General features: G+C 39.6%; 1 protein-coding gene across 1 annotated transcript in view; it reads right to left on the bottom strand.

Annotated features, from left to right (window-relative positions):
* Cntnap2 (contactin associated protein 2) overlaps positions 1 to 18,027 on the bottom strand; it is a 1,482,107-nt gene that overhangs the window by 733,608 nt on the left and 730,472 nt on the right. The gene's annotated exons all lie outside the window — the stretch shown is intronic.

The raw sequence follows: 18,027 nt of genomic DNA, 5'->3' as shown, positions 1-18,027 counted from the left end.
CTGAACAGAAAGCTTACAGTTTTGACAGGGTTGACCAGCTAGCACACTCCAGGGATCTGCCCATTTGTACGCCCTATGCCCAGTGTTTGGACTTGCTAGGACGTATAGCCATCCCTATCTTTTATATGGGTGTTGGTGCTTTGAACTCAGGCCTCTTCCTTCCACTACCATTCCTCTTAGCTGAAGAGCTATCTTCCTTGTGCTATCTCTTCTTGTCTTAGATCTATGTTCTGCTTATAGGAACAAAAATTAATATTTTATTAAAATAATGAAAGACTTTTCACTAGCAGAAAGAAGTACTGTTCCTGGTCGTGATTTTGACATCAGCCAGCAGTTCCAGTGTGAAGCTCATTGTAATTACTATTCCATCCTGATTTTGGAACCTATCTCTTGCCTTTTGGTAACTCAATTGTCTCTCTTTCTAAAGTGACCTCTGCCCCATCAAATCACAGCCCTTTTTGAAAGCTGTTTGCTCTTAACAGAATGTGCATCTTCCTTGTCTTGTAAACAAATGCTCTTTCACACTGGCCTTTCTGGTAAATGAGACACTCCCTTTTCTGATTCTGTACAGTATGGAATGAGCTGAGAGAATAATTACCATTGTGTTTGAGAACCCAGGAGTCTCAAAGAAGGAAAAGTAGAATCGATGATAAGCTTTATAAAATTAAATTAACTCAAACTCCTTCACCACTTGAATTTTAATTGAAAACATCAGTATGAGCCTAAGACAATATCTTTGTTTTGAAATGTTGACCTATGCTTGAACTTAGTACAACAAAAAAATCTCCAGAACAAGATGCTAGGCCTAATACCAAATGCCAACCGTAAATACTATTTGCCATTAAGAGAAGAAATTAGGATCCTTGAAGAAATGACTACTTCCTGGACTAGAAATAAACATGTTGAAAGGAGAGCCAGGGACAACCCATCATTCCAGAAATGAATATGTCAATGGTCACTGAGGCAGTTCAAAAATGATCCTGTAAGAAAGTAGGCATGGTATACGTGCCTGTAACCCTAGAGCTGTGGAGAGCAGAGAAATATTACTGTGACTTGCTGCTATCAGCCAAGTTTCAGGTTCAGGGAGAGATCCTGTCTCAAGACAGGTCAGGACAGTCAGTTTTCTCCTCTGACATACACATGCACAACACACACACGCACACGCACACGCGCACGCGCACACGCACACGCACACACACACACACACGCACACGCACACACACACACACACACACACACACGCACACACATGCACACTTAAAACCGAGTGGCTAAATTTGGTATAAATAAAGGTAATTAGAATAATGAAAGTAAAGTCTAAAGCATTATGCAAAATCTATCATCTATCATCTATCTATCTATCATACCTATCCATCATCTATCTATCTATCTATCTATCTATCTATCTATCTATCTATCTATCTATCTATCTATCTATATCTATCTATCTATTTATCTATCTATCATCTATCTATCTATCTATCTAATTTCTATCTATTTATCTATCATCTATCTATCTATCTATCATCTATCTATCTATCTAGCATCTATCTATCTATCTATCTATCTATCTATCTATCTATCTATCTATCATCTATCTATTATCTATCTATCATCTATCTATCTGTCTGTCTGTCTGTCTATCATCTATCTATCTATCTATCTATCTATCTATCATCTATCTATCATCTATCTATCTATCTATCTATCTCTCTATATTTATATATATTGAGTCTGTAATTAAAGTTGGCATTAGATATATTTGAGAAATTATTTATCCATATTATGAAAATAAAATTTAACCCATACCTTTAACATTACATAAAAACCTATTTCAGTTGGATTAAAGTCTTAAAAGAAATGCAGACTTTCAGATAAACTTAAGGAGAATTAAAAGAATATTTAAATTATGTTTAAGCAAGGCAAAAAATGAGGGCATTATCATGGCAGAACACATACATGTGAGTTTGTTAAACCTAAACTATCTTCCTATCTCATATCGAAATATGAGAAGTCACGTGAAAAGTTAAGCCATGGATTATAAGAGATATTCATAAAACATAGATCTAACAAAGATCAGTATCTAGCTGTACTAGTCTTTGTCTTTGGGGCCTCCAATCAGCTCCCAAATCATGACAGGGACTTATTATTAGTTCTGAATGCTAGGCCTAACTGAGGCTTTTTTCTGGCTAGGTATTTTAACCGAACCTATTTCTCCTTATCTATATTTTGCCTCAGGGCTTATTACCTTTCTTACTTATGCATATCTTACTTTCACTTCTTCTCTGTCAGTCTGTCTGGCATCTACCTGTTTTTTTTTTTTCCTTCGGACATGTCCCTCGATTTTTCCTTCTTCTCTCATTCTTTTCCTTCCTTCTCTGGAGTCTAGATTTCTCTTCCTTTTTATTCCTCCTGTCTGCCAGTCCCTCTTAGTCTTTCTCCTGCTTAGCTGTTGGTTGTTCAGCTCTTTATGAGACCAATCAGGTGCCTTAGGCAGGCAAAGTGAAACAAATGCAATACATCTTTTTATGATTAAAGAAATGCAGGATAAACAAAATTAACACACCTTTACATAGTTAAAGTAATATTCTGCAGCATAAATAAATATAACACATCTTTGCCTAGTTAAAGTAATAACCTACAAGAGCTAACTACATAAAGATCATCTGTAAATGATAACAGACACAGAAATAATTCAAAAGAAATGATAGGAATATGAATTTTTCAAGTGGGTCACACAACTAGGACACTAACACACAGGGAAATACACATAAAAACAATTTTAGAAAAGAAAAAGAAAGCTCAGCTAAAAAAAAATCTGAAAAAATACAAATTTAAACTATGGTGATTTTATTTTGCGTTTATCTGACTGGCAAGGCAAAAATGTTTGTTCTTCAGTCAGAATGGCTACCAATATCAATAAAACAAATGACAGCACATGCTGGCAAGGGTTCTGGGAAAGGCTAACACTGCTGATGGTGGCAGTCCAAACTGGTTTAGACACTATGGAAATCAGTGTGGATGTTCTTCAAATTGCTGAAAATAGTTCTGCAATAAGACCCAGTTATATCACTTTGGGGCATATACCCAAAGGGCTCTCATGCTATTGCAGAGACACTTGCTCATCTGTGTTTCCTGATGCTCAATTTATAACAGCCAGAAACTGGAAACATCAGAGATGACCATGAGGTGACACCTGGACAGTTAGAATATTTACACGTTAGAATATTATTCAGCTATTATCTTGAATGAGATAACCCAGATCCAAAAAGACAAATTTTGTTTTCTCTTATGTGTGGATGCTTGCTTTGCTTTAGATGTGTATGTTTCATTTAGAATAACCACAGTTGTTAGGTAACTAAAGGATCTTGGATGAGGGGATCTTCCAAGAAAAGGGGTAGAGAATATAGTGTTATAAAGAGATAAAAGGAAAACAAGAATAGGTGGATTAAATGAGGAGGGTGGGTGGCAGGCTAAAGTAGTGAATATGTGGAGGAATAGCTAATCCTAAATGCCTTTTGACAAATCATATGAAATTCTTTTACTATAGGATATTACTATATACATATATACACACATATTTCATAAATATATAATTGCATATGTAATAATATATGCATTATTATGTCATAATACATACATTATATTATTATTACATATATTCAATAATGCACATATATAATTAAATGGAATCACCATAAAATGAGGGTGTTAATGCCCCAATTAGACATCTTTATAACATTAAACAAAATCTCCAGGAATGGATTACATCTTGTTGAGTTGTTGGTCAAAGGGGTCCCATAGTCCCTCTACAAACATCAAGGCTAATAATTACCACCCAAAACCTGATAGTTAGGCTCCACTGTGGAAGACATTGTACCTTATAGCATATAATATGGCAAAATTGAGCTGATTCCCAAGTAGAAGCTTCAGCCATACTGATTAGTGTATAGTAGTGATAGGATCTACTATATATGCTACGAGAGTAGAACATAATCATCCATCTTATGAAACCTTTGAGCTATAATGATGTCCTGACTGCCTGATAAACCCATGGGAACTATAGTGTTATAATGTTAAGGTAGTAGTCAACCACTTTTTAATTGAATTTAAGGCTTATTACATGATATGGAACCTATACCTGACAGTGTTGAGACCAATAACCTGAGACTAGATAGGTCATGAGCCCTAAAGAAATAACCTATGGAAAAACCTACTATCTGTTTATTAAATGATCATAATAATACCATTACTCCTAATGACATTACTGGTATACCCACAGACCAGTACACTTCTCTACCCTCACCAGAGAAGCTTTTTTTTTTTCAGTAGATGGGAATTAACAGAGACCCACAACTGGACAATGTGCAGAGCGAGAGACTATTGAACACTCAGTCCTAAATGGGTTGTCTTTATAAACCTCTCTCATCAAGGCTCAGGTATCTACATGGAAGTGTGGGTAGAAAAGTTGTAAGAACTGGAGATTGTGAACCACTTTAAGAAAAACATTTGTAAGCCCAACAGGCAAGATGCCTACAGGAACTCACAGACACAGTGACAGTGCACACAAGACCTGAACAAGCTCCCGCTAGGCCAAATCTTAGCAAAGAAGTGGGGAAGTGGGCACAAAGCCACCAAGAATTATTCGCAAGTGATAGTTGCTGAGAGAGGGAAAATCAGGTTGGTTTGTTTGTTTTTTCCCAGTGGAGTGACACTGGATATATCAACCATGCTCCAGGGAAGGCTCTATACTCAGTAGTTAGTTGGTCAAAACAAATTGGACTCAGTAATTTTTAATTTTTCCTTTGTTTTGTTAGAGAGAGAAAGAGAAAGAGAGAGAGAGAGAGAGAGAGAGAGAGAGAGAGAGAGAGAGAGAGAGAGAGAGAGAGAGGCATGATGTTGGGTGGGTGAAGAAGGAAGATCTGGCAGAGTTGGGAGACAGAAAAGCATTTTATTTTTAAGCACTAGGGATAAACCATGGTGTCACTGCTAGTGGCCCTACAGACTGCCCCAACCAGCAGCTGTTACCCACATTCAGAGGGCCTAGTTTGGTTCTATTCAGGCTACCCCCACTGTCAGTCTGGAACTCCTATTAACACAGGTAAACTGTTTCAGTGGGCATCGCCAACATAGTCTTGATCCATTTGCTCATATTATTGCTTCTCCCTCTCTTTTTGTTATAGTAAGTTTAAAAAGCCTAAAAGTCTATTTAAAAAGAATGAAAAATAGATTAATTAGGAGTATACAATCAAATATTACAATGTATTCTAAAAATAGATCAACACTAAGGTTTTTTTTTTTTTTTTATTGATGCAGGCTATCTTTGAAACCAAGAGATTGAAGGTTAAATTACAAATAAGAATATTTACATAATTGTGCTACATAAATCTGCATATTTATAGTATGGTGACATTGTCACAAAGTTTAAGAACATGGACCATTAGTAAAGAACTCTAAGAATTTGAAAAGGAGATCAGGATGATAAATTTTAATTTTATATTCTTCATTATATTTCCTACTTTTGGCTTTAACTTTGTTCCAGGGAATGTGAGGCTCTCTGATTGGAGGGCACCAGGCATATATGTGTCACACACAAGCATGCACGCAGGATATCCATTCTCACAAATTAAAAATAAGCAAGTCATTAAAATAAATAAGGGAAAATATCAAAAAATGGTGTGCCTGGTTTTTGGTAAATATTATCTAAATGTTCATGTACACAAAACTGATTAGCAAACATTGGTCACAAAAAAACTATGTAGAGTTTATTAAAAATTAACAAATTTCTCTGATGTGGAAGAGTCTTCTGTTAGTGTTGATTTCATTTGTTAATAAACAAACTGCCTTGGCCCATTTAATAGGCCAGCCCTTAGGTGGGTGGAGTAGACAGAACAGGAAGAAGGAAGTGAGGTAGATGGCTCAGATAGTTGCCATGACTCTCCTCTCCAAGATGGATGCAGGCTAGAATCTTCCCGGTAGGCCACCCCTCGTGGTGCTATACACATTACTAAATATGGGTTAAAGCAAAATGTGAGAATTAGCTAATAAGAGGCTGAAACTAATGGGCCAGGCAGTGTTTAAAAGAATACAATTTGTGTGTTGTTATTTCGGGGCATAAGCTAGCCAGGCAGCCTGGAGCTGGGCAGCAGGAACACAGCCCGCCGCTCGTCACTACATTTCTCAGTTGCCACTTCTAGTTATTTAAAGAATTCACGTTTATAAGACTTTATTACAAACCATTAAGTTAGAAAGTTTCTACACAATGTTTAATAGAGGGTCCTAGTCATTTATAATTGGATTCATTTGATAACATCACCAACCTTCCAGGTAGGAAAGTTCATCATAAAATAACTCACAGGCAATTCTGTTTAGAAGGTTTTTCAATATTTATGACCCTGCAGTTGTAAATCACGGTAGGCTTGCTGTCACTGTTTTTATTCTCCTCTCCAAATGTGCATTATGTGAGCCCCGCATGAGTCCCTGCAGGCTGATGCTTTGAGATTCTAGTCTATAGCTGACACTGGCTGTTTGGACAGGTCATAACCCAGCTATGCGCATCACTCAGGTGGTGTGAGCAGTTTTAGTCAGGTGTTGAGAAACAAGGTATGTAAAGCAGATGGGACTCTGTGGGAGGCAGGGAGGAAATGAGTTCCCAGGGCAGATGATGTTTCTGCAGGTGGTGGGAAACGGTGATGAGTTTTCAGCTCACAATTCCAGGCCAAAGATGGATGATGCATCAGGTGCTGAGAACAAGTATAAATAACCGTAGCTCATTTTCACCTATCTGAAAAACAATTTGGAGTCTAGGTCTTTTTTCCCCTCCCCTTCAATACTGTTAGCTATTTGTTAATGTTTTTGTTCCACTGGGGAGGTTCTGAAGTTCTTTGCCACTATAGCTAGAGGTGGTGATTGCACTTACATCAACATAAGCCAATCTTCCTTTTCCTTTTTCTCCATTGCTACAGATGCCTTTTGTGACTATTTATCAGTCAAGAGCTCATGTAGAGCTTGTGTAGTGGTGCATGCCTGTAATCCCAAACCTTGAGAGGTTGAGGCAGGTGGAGCCTGAGCTCAAGGCTGCCTGAACTATGTAGTCCAACCTTGTTCCAACCCAATTAAAAGGGAGTTCAATGGCACCCATGAGGACTTTTCAGTCCCATGTGCCAAGTAATGTCCCTCTTTGATGCCTGTGCATTAGGAGAATAATTAGATATTGGTCTGAATTCAAACATGGAGACAAAGGAATTGTTACCTTGAATCCTGGGCTAATGGTCCCCATGGATCCTTAAATATTTCACTCATCATTTACTAAGATTTTAGGACAAACTTGTTGAAAAGAGTTATTATTCCATTATTCCAAATATCAACTACACCACATTAAACCCTAGCTGCATTCCAAAGATGCTAAGCTTTCAAAGTTGAGAACCCCTGTCTTGTTTTTCCCTCTGCCCAGGAGATCTTCCTTCCCAGATGATCCCAAGGCTTCCTTCCTCACCTCAATCCCAGTCCAAACTTCTACTTTCAACAATGCCCACATATCCCATCCATCTGACACACTGAAACATATCACCTGCCTTTCCCTTTACCATAGCACATTTAGCATAACTGGGCATGCAATCACCACACTCTAGCATGGCATTTCCCTGCTTCTGAGATTTCTAGGTGTTTATATCCCAGAACAATAATTAGAAGGGGATGCGCTGGTGGACAAGGAAGCAGAGGCAGTTTGTCAAGAAGGAGAGAACTCCCAAAAGAGGTAGGCCAGAGTTGGGGAAAAGATTAGAAGCCCATTGGTTCTGAAATTCTCAGAAAGAAGCCACAGTCACACTGGACATTTCAAGAGGCTGACTGACTAGAACTTCAGTGATTATGGAGAACAGACCAGAGTCATCTTGGGCTCCTAGTCCTCTAGATAGCCCTGCATTGCCTGCCTCTTCATTTGATTTAAAATCCTTGTGACTTTATATAAATCCCTTTTGAATGTATAAACAGGTCTTTAACTTCCACCAACCTAAATGCTTAGACTGTTAATCAGACAGCACCTGTAGCCTACAGCAGAGAGGCTCCCCACTTTTTGCAGTCCATCTTCCTGGTACTTCCACCAATTGTCTTAAAAGGCATCTTGATTTAGGATATACTTTTTTTCTGTCACCATATCAAACTTCATGAAACTGTTACATTACTAGAATGCAGTGTTTAGGCTGGTCTGAGTCTGTGTACCTGGGTCATGGTCTCTCACGTTTGGTTTGAGAATAAATAAACTCATATTTTCTTTGAGGTAGAAGCTATTTTCTTCTGGCCCCATTTTTCCCTTCCAAATGCCCATACCAACCTTCTAACTTTTTTTCTAACTCAGAAAGTCTAGTTAGAACTGATGGCTAGACAAAGAATGGGAACTTTCAAGATTTAGGCCATTCTTATAGCATGTACTTTTTCCTGTACATGCCATATTACAGGCCAGCCCTTTTGTGTGTGTGTGTGTGTGTGTGTGTGTGTGTGTGTGTGTCTTGGGGGTGTATCCTAGTTTGTGTTTGGCACTGTTGTCCTTCACATGCCAATCCTAATATTTTTGTTCTTTATAAGAATCTCCCCCTTATTCTCCTGCTTTCCTTTGTTGTCTCAAATTTTATACATTTGAACATTTCTGCTTGGTTTGATCTAGCAGAACAGAATCCTAAGGTGGTCCTTCCTTTCACCTTGACACTCAATTCCCTGCACATGGGAAGCTGTATCCCATAGGAAAAGCCTTACAGTATACTGGATTTAAGTGGCTTCCCAGTGAGAGGCTGAAGCCTCCTCCTTCCTCCACTAGACTCGGTTAAAAATTTCTTGATGCGACAGATGACATTTTTCACCTTGGAAGAAAATCCCCAAATAATCAACTCCTCTAAGTATCTAATTTTCTCCATTAAGTCAGTTTCTATTCACTGGAGCAGCCTCCATTGTGAGGAACATTAGCAAGACAGGCTGACAGATTACATTCCTTAGTGAGGATAATTAGCTAGAAATAACTTTTTAGGGAAAGAAAACCCTCCAGATAGCAGGGTGAACATATTCAAGGGACTCGAACTGGTGTTATCACCTTAATTATAACAGAAGTACAAATGTATTAGGTTATTTTTCTCCCTCCCTTTATCTTTCCTTTACTTCTTTCCCTCCTTCTTTTCCCCCAGCAAATCCTATTCACCCACTAGAAAGATGGTCTCACCTATCCTGGCATTTTTCTTAGTCTCCTAGTTGTCCACGTCTAAGTCCTTGGCTAGAAAATACTTCCTGCCTCCCAATTCCTCAGTGTCAGACCAATGGAAGATGTTTGGTCTGTCTCCAGCTTTTCCAATAACCTATTTACCACCTGTCTCCATTTATCATATTGTGTTGATAACATATTTCATACAGCTGCCTCTATGGATGATCCCTGATGGCAACATTGGTATCACTTTAATTGCTTAGTTCTTGCTACCTGGTATTAACACTTCATATTGGAACATGTTTTCAATAAGTGCTTGCTGAATGAAAAGAGTGGTTTTGAAAACAACGCAATTGAAGATACCCTGCTTGGTCACTTGAAACCCGGTAGACACACACAGAATTTAACGTATGTGTAAAGTATCTCATCATTTTCCCTCAATGCCAACAAATCTCTGACCTGGAAATTGGAAAAGATATGTTGTTTTGGACCAAAGTGTTGAAGAAAACAAACCAGCTCTTCATTTTTGCTTTGTTATTTCAGCAAGCCTGTAACATTAATCAGATTCGTTATTTCAAAGTGGTAATTATTTCTGAAACCTACAGGGTCACCCACCACTATTAGGTAAGAAAGTAAACTTTTGGTCTTTTTACTATTTTTTATTGTCAAAGAAAGTAGTTTTTCAAAAGTTCTAGGAAAAAAAAACTGAACAAAACTTGGAAATAAGTAGAGTGGAGACTCTATCAATGGCCAACTGAGCAGGCTGACCTTTATCTGGGAAACATAGGGAGTTGTCAGAAGTCCTTGGCTAGGTTTGCTATTACTCATATGCAAGGGAATGACAGGCAGAGGACAGTCACCATTATTATACAGGGAAAAGGGACCAGAGAGTATGGGGGGGGGGGGAAGGAAGAAAGAAATAAAGAGTAAGGAAGAGAGAGTGGAGAGGAAGGAAGGAGCAATAAACCAAAAGATCACAGAAATAGAATATGATAAAAAGTAATTAACTCTCAATTATCTAATTTAGACTAGAGGCAGAACGCATGATAGGAAACAATGAACTAGAGGTCAGAGGCTTTGGAGGTAACAGACACTGTGCTGTGCATTTGGACAAACCACTTAAAATAGAAAGGATTTAGTTTGCCCAAGTGAAAACAGTGTCTCGTTTGTGGATGTTAGCTTAGAATCTTTGAATATCTGTGATCCAAACTCAGAGAGGGCAGGAAATGACTAAGAGGCCGTGGGGAGACGGTTTTCAGGGGAGAGGAGATAGAAGAACTAAAGTGTAATGGACAAGAGAGGGTTAATGTACTGAGAGGCTAAACTGGAGCAGGAGAAGGGAGGGCAGAGTGGATTTGGTCTGGCAAGTCCAAGCCAGAGGAAACTCCCAGCAGGAAGCTGGAGGCTGGGCAGAAGACCTCACTCCAATGACAGTCTTACTTGTTGGAAGAGGGCGACACAGTTTTCTCCGAGACTGTAACCTTTGGTAAGGTTACTACACTCCAGTGGAGGACCACACATCCAAGAAGGCAGCGCAAATGTGCATTAAAAACAAATCAAAAGGAGCTGGGCGGTGGTGGCTCACGCCTTTAATCCCAGCACTCGGGAGGCAGAGGCAGGCAGATCTCTGAGTTTGAGGCCAGCCTGGTCTGCAAAGGCTAGTTCCAGGACAGGCTCTAGAAACTACACGGAAACCCTGTCTCGAAAAACCAAAAAACAAACAAACAAACAAACAAAAAAACCAAAAGGACACAAAGTTGACTGAGTAGAGAAAAGGAGTATGTTTGAGGAGAGCAGGGGTGTGGGGGGGGAGAATATGATCAATACATGTATGAAGCTTTCAAGGAACTAATAAAATTTTAAAAATGTGGTATTAGATAAAATGTTCTCTAAAGCCACTTTCGACTACAGAAGATGAAGGTATTCTTCATTCACTAAAATTTGCTTACTGTTGAGAACAGACTGTGGCCAGTCCTATGCTCCTTTTTATTCTGTACAACAGTGGTTTTCAGGCTCTGCCTTGCCATGAGAAACTCCATCTAACAAGCAACTTTGACTCCATTTGAGGATGGAGGATGACTGTGTACCCGGGCAGCCGTGTGAATGGGTACCATCTATCTGGTACCACCCACACAGCACAGACTGAGAAATGATTTATTACTGGTAGTAGCACTGTGTTGATTTATGACTTTCTTTCCTCTGTTCCTATAAAAAATTTCATGGAACTGTTACCATGTTAGAACATTGGAATTGGGGAAACCCTACATCCTAAATCCATGTTGCTGGGTCACAGTCATTTATGTTTAGCTCGAAAATAAACTACCTCTGATCTCCTTTGAGAGGAGAGATTTTTTTTTTGACAGTCACTATAAAACCTTAGGATGAAGGGATGTTTGCTTAGAGAACTGTTCCAAGTTCTTGAGGGACAGATGATGACATCAAAATGTTAAGAGTTTGCCATTGGTAATGGCTACACAATTGATCCTCAAATCTTGCTAATCTCACAAAGCATACAATCAGATAGTGTGGGTCTCTCAGAGGAAGGTTGCTCCACCTTTATTGACATATTATTATCCAAAAGAAATCTAACATAGTACTGATCAAACTTCTGTTTTGCTGCACTTGGAAGAGCAATGAAAATAACTGTAGCAAACCTAATACACCAAGGATGTGGCGTCTTCCCTGAATAAAATATGAAGGATTGAGATGACAGAGCAGAGAGAGAGGAGACTGTACACATAAAGAAAATCAATGTGTACACTTTCGTTAAAAGCTAATCAAATAAATTATAAATTAAAGCAATTAAGAAATGACTGAGGAATGCAAATGAGGGATAGTCATTTAAGGATACTGATATTGTTTTTATATATAAAATGTCATTGCAGGTATACCTTATATTATAAAACTACTATTAAGGAATACATTATAAATAAAATATATACTCATGTCAGGAATTTTCAAATTATTCCTGAAATAAATGAGACAGAAGCAAAATTGGAATGAGTCTGGCTTTGACTAGAAACTATCGAAATTGTAATAACTGAGACCTAAGTCTTTGGGTCATGTTTTTTGATTTTGCTTATTTATAGTTGTTGATATGAAGATATCTATGTTTTCAAAAATAATCAGGAGAATTAGGTCTAGTAACTCGTATCTGAAATCCCAGTACCCTAGAGGAGTGAGTTCAAGGCCAGCCTGGCTTACACAACAATGTCTTGCCTGAAGAAACATAATTAATAATAATAACAATGAGATGATTATAATACATTTCTATCTTTTATAAGGAATTTTAGCCCATTTTCCAATTATAAATAAATTACTCTCTTGTTCTTCATTCTTTTAACTGAAAATGATTAGATTAAAATAACCAATATGAAATGATGAAATACATTTTAGAGGCAGTGGACATTTATTTTAGGATTATATCAGCCAGTGAAAGAATGAGATAAAGAAAGGCAAGGAAACAAGAGGTCTGAGCCAGAGTGGCCAGGGGAAGGTAGACAGCCTGGCAGAGAAAGGAGAGTTTAGGCTAGAATCAGGCTTCTCTCGAAATCCTGGTCTCCCCTTGGAACAGCCCTCAAACTCTGAGGACATGTTACAGGTTTAAGTAGGTGAGGAAATCATAGGAAATATATGGAAACCATGGCATTCATTGTCAATGTTAATAGGAAAGTTTTATTGGAACTCAGCCATCCTGATTTGGGTGTAGACTATCTTTGACCATGAACTATTCATTACAACAGGAAGTGTTTGACCCATAGGGCTTCTATTTTTTTGTAGGCGTCTCCATAAGGAAAACTTGCTAACCCTGCAACAAAAAAAGACGATGATGATGATGAAGAGAGGAAATTAAGAAGTGAGATGCATTGCCCTTCTGGAAATGTTATGTCTGCTAGAGTGAACTGGGAGATGACAGTGTGCTGGGAAGGACTGATTGAGCTACGAGACAGCTCAGTGGAGGATGACAGAGGAGGATTTAGTGCACCCACATCTAGGACATGTTTCAATTTCCTGCATGAGGAAAGAATAATGAATAAAGTGTATAAGTATATGACACACGTTTTCAGTTCTGTAGGCAGGTAGATTTAAATTCTAAAATTTAGTTCTCCTATCTGTCATTGTGTTAAAGTTGTTCTTGGATACTGAAAACCCTGAAATGCTAGAAGGAAAGCATTGGATATGAGTGAATCCAAGGTTCCTGACACACAGTCCTGAATAAAGCCATCCCTGCAGTTGTGCCCACATAGAACCTATGAATAAGACTTGGAAAAAGCTTTCTCAGTGATGTGATCAGGTGAAGATAGGGTCATATGTACTTAAGAGTAAGCCGTAGTCCAGTGACAAGTATTTTACTGGTGTTGGCAGCAAGTGCCTACCCTTTAGTCCCATCAATAATCCGACTGTACTTGTAAGAAGCAGGAAGTTGGTACATAGGCAGGGATAGTGCTATAAGAGGATCTAACAGAAATTAGAGAGACACGGTTATATGCTAAAAAAGAGCAAGGATTTGGCCACTAAATAGGGAAACGTAGGAAATAGTCCTCTACTATGACCTGCAGATACAGCCTTGTTCAGAGTGCAATGGGTGGGTGGGTAGATGTGGGCACCTTGAGATTAGATTAGATTCTAGCTTAGATAACTGTTGAGCACAAATTTCCATTCTTTTAGCTCACCAACTTTGTGGTACCTATCAGTCAACTTTATACACTATGGGAACACTTAACTTCTACATTTTCTGTAAAATTTGAAGTTTATGCAAGAATTCCTGTTGTATCATCTCATACTGGGGAGTCGTTGATTTTAACCCACATAGTGGTAAACATAAGGAAAAGCAACAGCCATTTCCCTTTAAGGGCTTATTGTGGGCTGATAATCACCACATGAGACATCTCAGAGGGGCTGGGCAATGTCTCAATGAGAAAAGGACTTGATACCCAAGCATGAGGACCTGAGTTCAGATCCCAGCACCCATGTAAAAGCAAGGAATGGAGGTGTGTAAGCGTAACCTCAGTGCTGGCGGCACAGCTCAGGTAAGCGGTAGGGGACAGAGACAGCAGATCTCCAGCGCACTTGCTGGCCAGCCAGCTGAGCTGAAACATCAAGCTCAAGATTCAATGAGAGTCTAGTTCCTGTCTTAAAAATTATGTGAGGAACAATAGAAGATTAGGTTTCTGGATGGACTATCTCTGACCTGACACATGCACACAAGGTAAAGGACACTCACAAATTCCCATGTGCTTTGGTACACACACACACACACACACACACACACACAGTGGCTATCTCAGAAGCTTTCAGATTGGGTTCCCCAAAAGAAAGGCTGTGGTTCATATGCAGTGGTCACCTGCAGGCCCCAAGCCCTTAGAAAAGCGTAACAGACACATAGTTCTACAGCCAACAGTGAGTCGCCTATGTTAAATACTGTTCATGCATGGAGAATCCCTCTCCATCGTTCCAGGTGCTAAGCAGTCCACACACTGCCTTTCATTCCCTCACAATCACTGGGGAGTCCCCAGCAATCCCAGCATTTGTTCTCTTGGCTCTGGGAATGCACAGCTTGAAGGTTTATTTTCCCATGGGAGCCCTAAGGGAGAGGAAGGAAGGAGTTGGGGACACTGGGACTATAGCAAGAAAATCAGTCATCTGATCAGAGCCCCAGGATAAGCTTTATTGAATCCCGGTGAAATCATATTTGCAAATTTGAATCTGAACTTCCCATTTGTGCTCCTAAGAGCCTTGGTTGCTTCTTAAGGAATACAAATAAATGTGGGTGAGAGTTGAGAGACGGTAGCTTTAACTGTGTGGGGAAACACTTGGAGAGAATCTGCGGTTATTTCATACCTAACTCTTAAACATATTTATAAGCCCAAATATTCATTCAGCCAGCAAGCCCTGCTTACTCTGGGCCCCCAGGCAGTGGGTTTGTCAATGGGGAATAAGAAAGCCTTGGCATTGATCTACAGAGAGGGAAGCAGAGAGAGAAAACTACAGAAAAGATTCGATGGATGCATTCATGATTTTCATAAAGACAACAGTTGGTAACTGAAATTGCAGGAGGATCCTACTAGGCTGAACATGACTGGTTCAGAACAAGCAACATTTGAACTGTTCCTGAAAGGCTGAAGTCAAGTCATGGTGGGGGTGCTGGAGTGGGAGCCGCAAGCACAGGTGAGTCTGAAGGAACAAGGGGTGCGCAGGTCCTCAGGGAAGAAAAGGGGGGATTTCACAGCTGCAGAAACGAACAAAACCAGTAGTGTCTGGTTCATCCTAATGTAGAGAATGTAGAGCCATTCTCTCCAAGGTTTCGGGCCCAAGGAACAATGCAGAGAGTGCTAAAGCACCTGTGGCTGTTTAAACTTGCAGAAACACAAAGGTAGCTAGTGTTAGGGTGATGACAGCATAGCTAACGTAGGTGAGTCTGATGCAATTTTGGTAATAAAGGGAAAAAGAATTGTACACCCGTGCTGAGGAAGAGCTAGGTAGGAATCTGGGGTCCACTGGTCTGTTGGAGCTGTGGCACAGAGAGCTGCATTCAGCGACAGGGAGAAGAATGAGTTGTGCGGAGTGAAATCCTGGGGAGCAGACAAAGAGAAGACTCCCCACCCCAGGTCATAGGGAATGTTGCAGGGAGACCGAGGCAATGTAGTACTGGGAGATTCTGGACCTCCTCCACTTCTCTCTCTTCCTCACCCTCAGTCATCATGGCTTCTGGAAGGGGGGCAGGCTGGGGAAAGAGGCTGGAATGTAAAAGCACTGGAGAAACCGAACAGGGAAAGAGCTGTGTCCTCATCAAGCGCCTGTTGTAATTGGAAGAGCGTGTTGAGAAATGAGATAAGGCCATGAGTTATGATGAAAAGCAAGATGAAGAACACTCTCGAGGAGATCCTTTGATGCCATCGAATACATTATTTCGAATGAGATTATGTGCATTAGCCAGGGGATATTTCAAACCACCTAACATTTCTAAATGTCCCTATGAAAGTCCTGAAACTTTTTTGATTGGTTAAGTATGAGCTACATTTTTGATAGGGAAATATTTATGCCCAAAGTGATATAATATTTCCCAAAATATGCTTATTTGGAGTTTGGAAAATAAGGAAAGACAAAAGAATTCCATGAATATATTGGGGAATCATTTGAATGAAAAGCTTAAGGGATGAGAAATAAAGGCCTTGGTTACTAAATCCAGGCACGCATGCCAGAGTGGAGAAGGGTATTCCTAAAAGACAGAGGGTTGTAGCTGTTAGCCCAATGTGACTTTTCAGTGAGAAATAAGACAGAGGATATTTACAATTTCCTTATTTAAAAACCCTGGTGTTGACCTGAAGGAGCTAAAGGCTCCCAAATGCCCCGAGTTGGACGCCAAAATGAAGGGGCGTGGTTGATCGGCAGTTATGATTAACCAGACTAGCTTTAATATATATAATATTCAGCTTTAATAAAGGAAAGAAAAGGGAACTTACAAATCCAAAGTTCCAGCGAGGAGTGCAGGAAAATAAAGAGCAGGCGGCCACAGGCCCGCAAGATTTTATAAGTAAATATTAATCTAAGGGGGACACACCTTACAAACAAGGTGATTGGCTGGGCTTTCCCTTCATTGACCCTCTCTCATCTCCTTACAAGTCAGTCTTAGCTCCCTGTTAAGGGCTATGTTCAGCCTATATTCTGGATTTTGACAAGTACAATGAGGAAGTAGCTTCTGCCATTTTCCTACTGTGACAAGAACTTTACTTCAACCATTTTCCCCTTTGAATACATGGTTTCTTACTTTCTGTTTAGCTTAATTTATGATAATATGCCACTTTAGGAGTTCATGGAAAATTTCTTTGTGAAATTGCTAATTTTCCAGGCCTTCCTAATGCCTAAACAGAGAGAAGTTATCACTCTTAATGATATATTTGCTCTCCTTTTTCTGGAGCTGGCCTTAGGACCTTGGGGCGGATGGAGAAGAAAAAGACCAAGAAAGGATGCCAGTCAGCCAGCAACTCAATTATGTTCTTGTGGTATCATAAAGGATAAGTGTTCTGCTTCCACTTTTCTAATCCATAACTAAGTATCCAAGGCTACCTTCCAAAGCTCTGTGTTTGCTGAGCAAAATCTTGCTCTAGAGTACATGGTAAGGCATAGATGATAGCCAGGGAAGGGTAGAAACCTCTCTTGCCACCAGGTATCACTGCTAGATCCTGAACCACAGCTCTCGGTGAGGATCAGAAAGAGGGAATTTGGAAGAAAATCCTATCTTGCCTTATAGAGTCTTAGTAGGTTTAATGAGGTATTTTATGTTCCATTGTGCCAGTCACATCTCTACTGTGGGTGATCGAGAGCAAACACCTGCCTAGATTACTGTTGTTGGGGAGTAAGCAAGTTAGTACGCGAGCATCACTTATAAGAGGCAACTTCCACCAGGCACTCACTAAATATCATCAGTGGTTTAGCCTTTTATTCCTTCCCAATCTATAAAATTAATAACAAATATAGACATTAAAGCTGGGTACTGTAAATAGTATGAAAAAGTTTCATTTATAAAAGTTCTTAAATCCCTTTTCCCAATTCTTTGAGAACTTCATGTATGTATGCATAAAATGTATTTTAAACAAATCTATCCCCCTATTCCTTCACTTCCAATTTCTCCCTTACCACTCTACCATCTTCCCTCCCAGAATCATGCACTGTTTTTATTTTATTTTATTTGTTTTCGTTTTTGAGAAAGGGTTTCTCTGTAGCTTTGGGGCCTGTCCCAGAACTAGCTCTTGTAGACCAGGCTGGTCCTGAACTCACAGAGATCTGCCTGTCTCTGCCTTCTGAGTGCTGGGATTAAAGGTGTGTGCCACCACTGCCTG

This window comes from Arvicola amphibius, chromosome 2 (assembly GCF_903992535.2).
Source record: "Arvicola amphibius chromosome 2, mArvAmp1.2, whole genome shotgun sequence".
In the NCBI taxonomy this organism is placed as follows: domain Eukaryota; kingdom Metazoa; phylum Chordata; class Mammalia; order Rodentia; family Cricetidae; genus Arvicola; species Arvicola amphibius.
The sequence above is the reverse complement of the archived record's forward strand: the minus strand, read 5'-3'. Positions and strand labels throughout refer to the sequence as shown.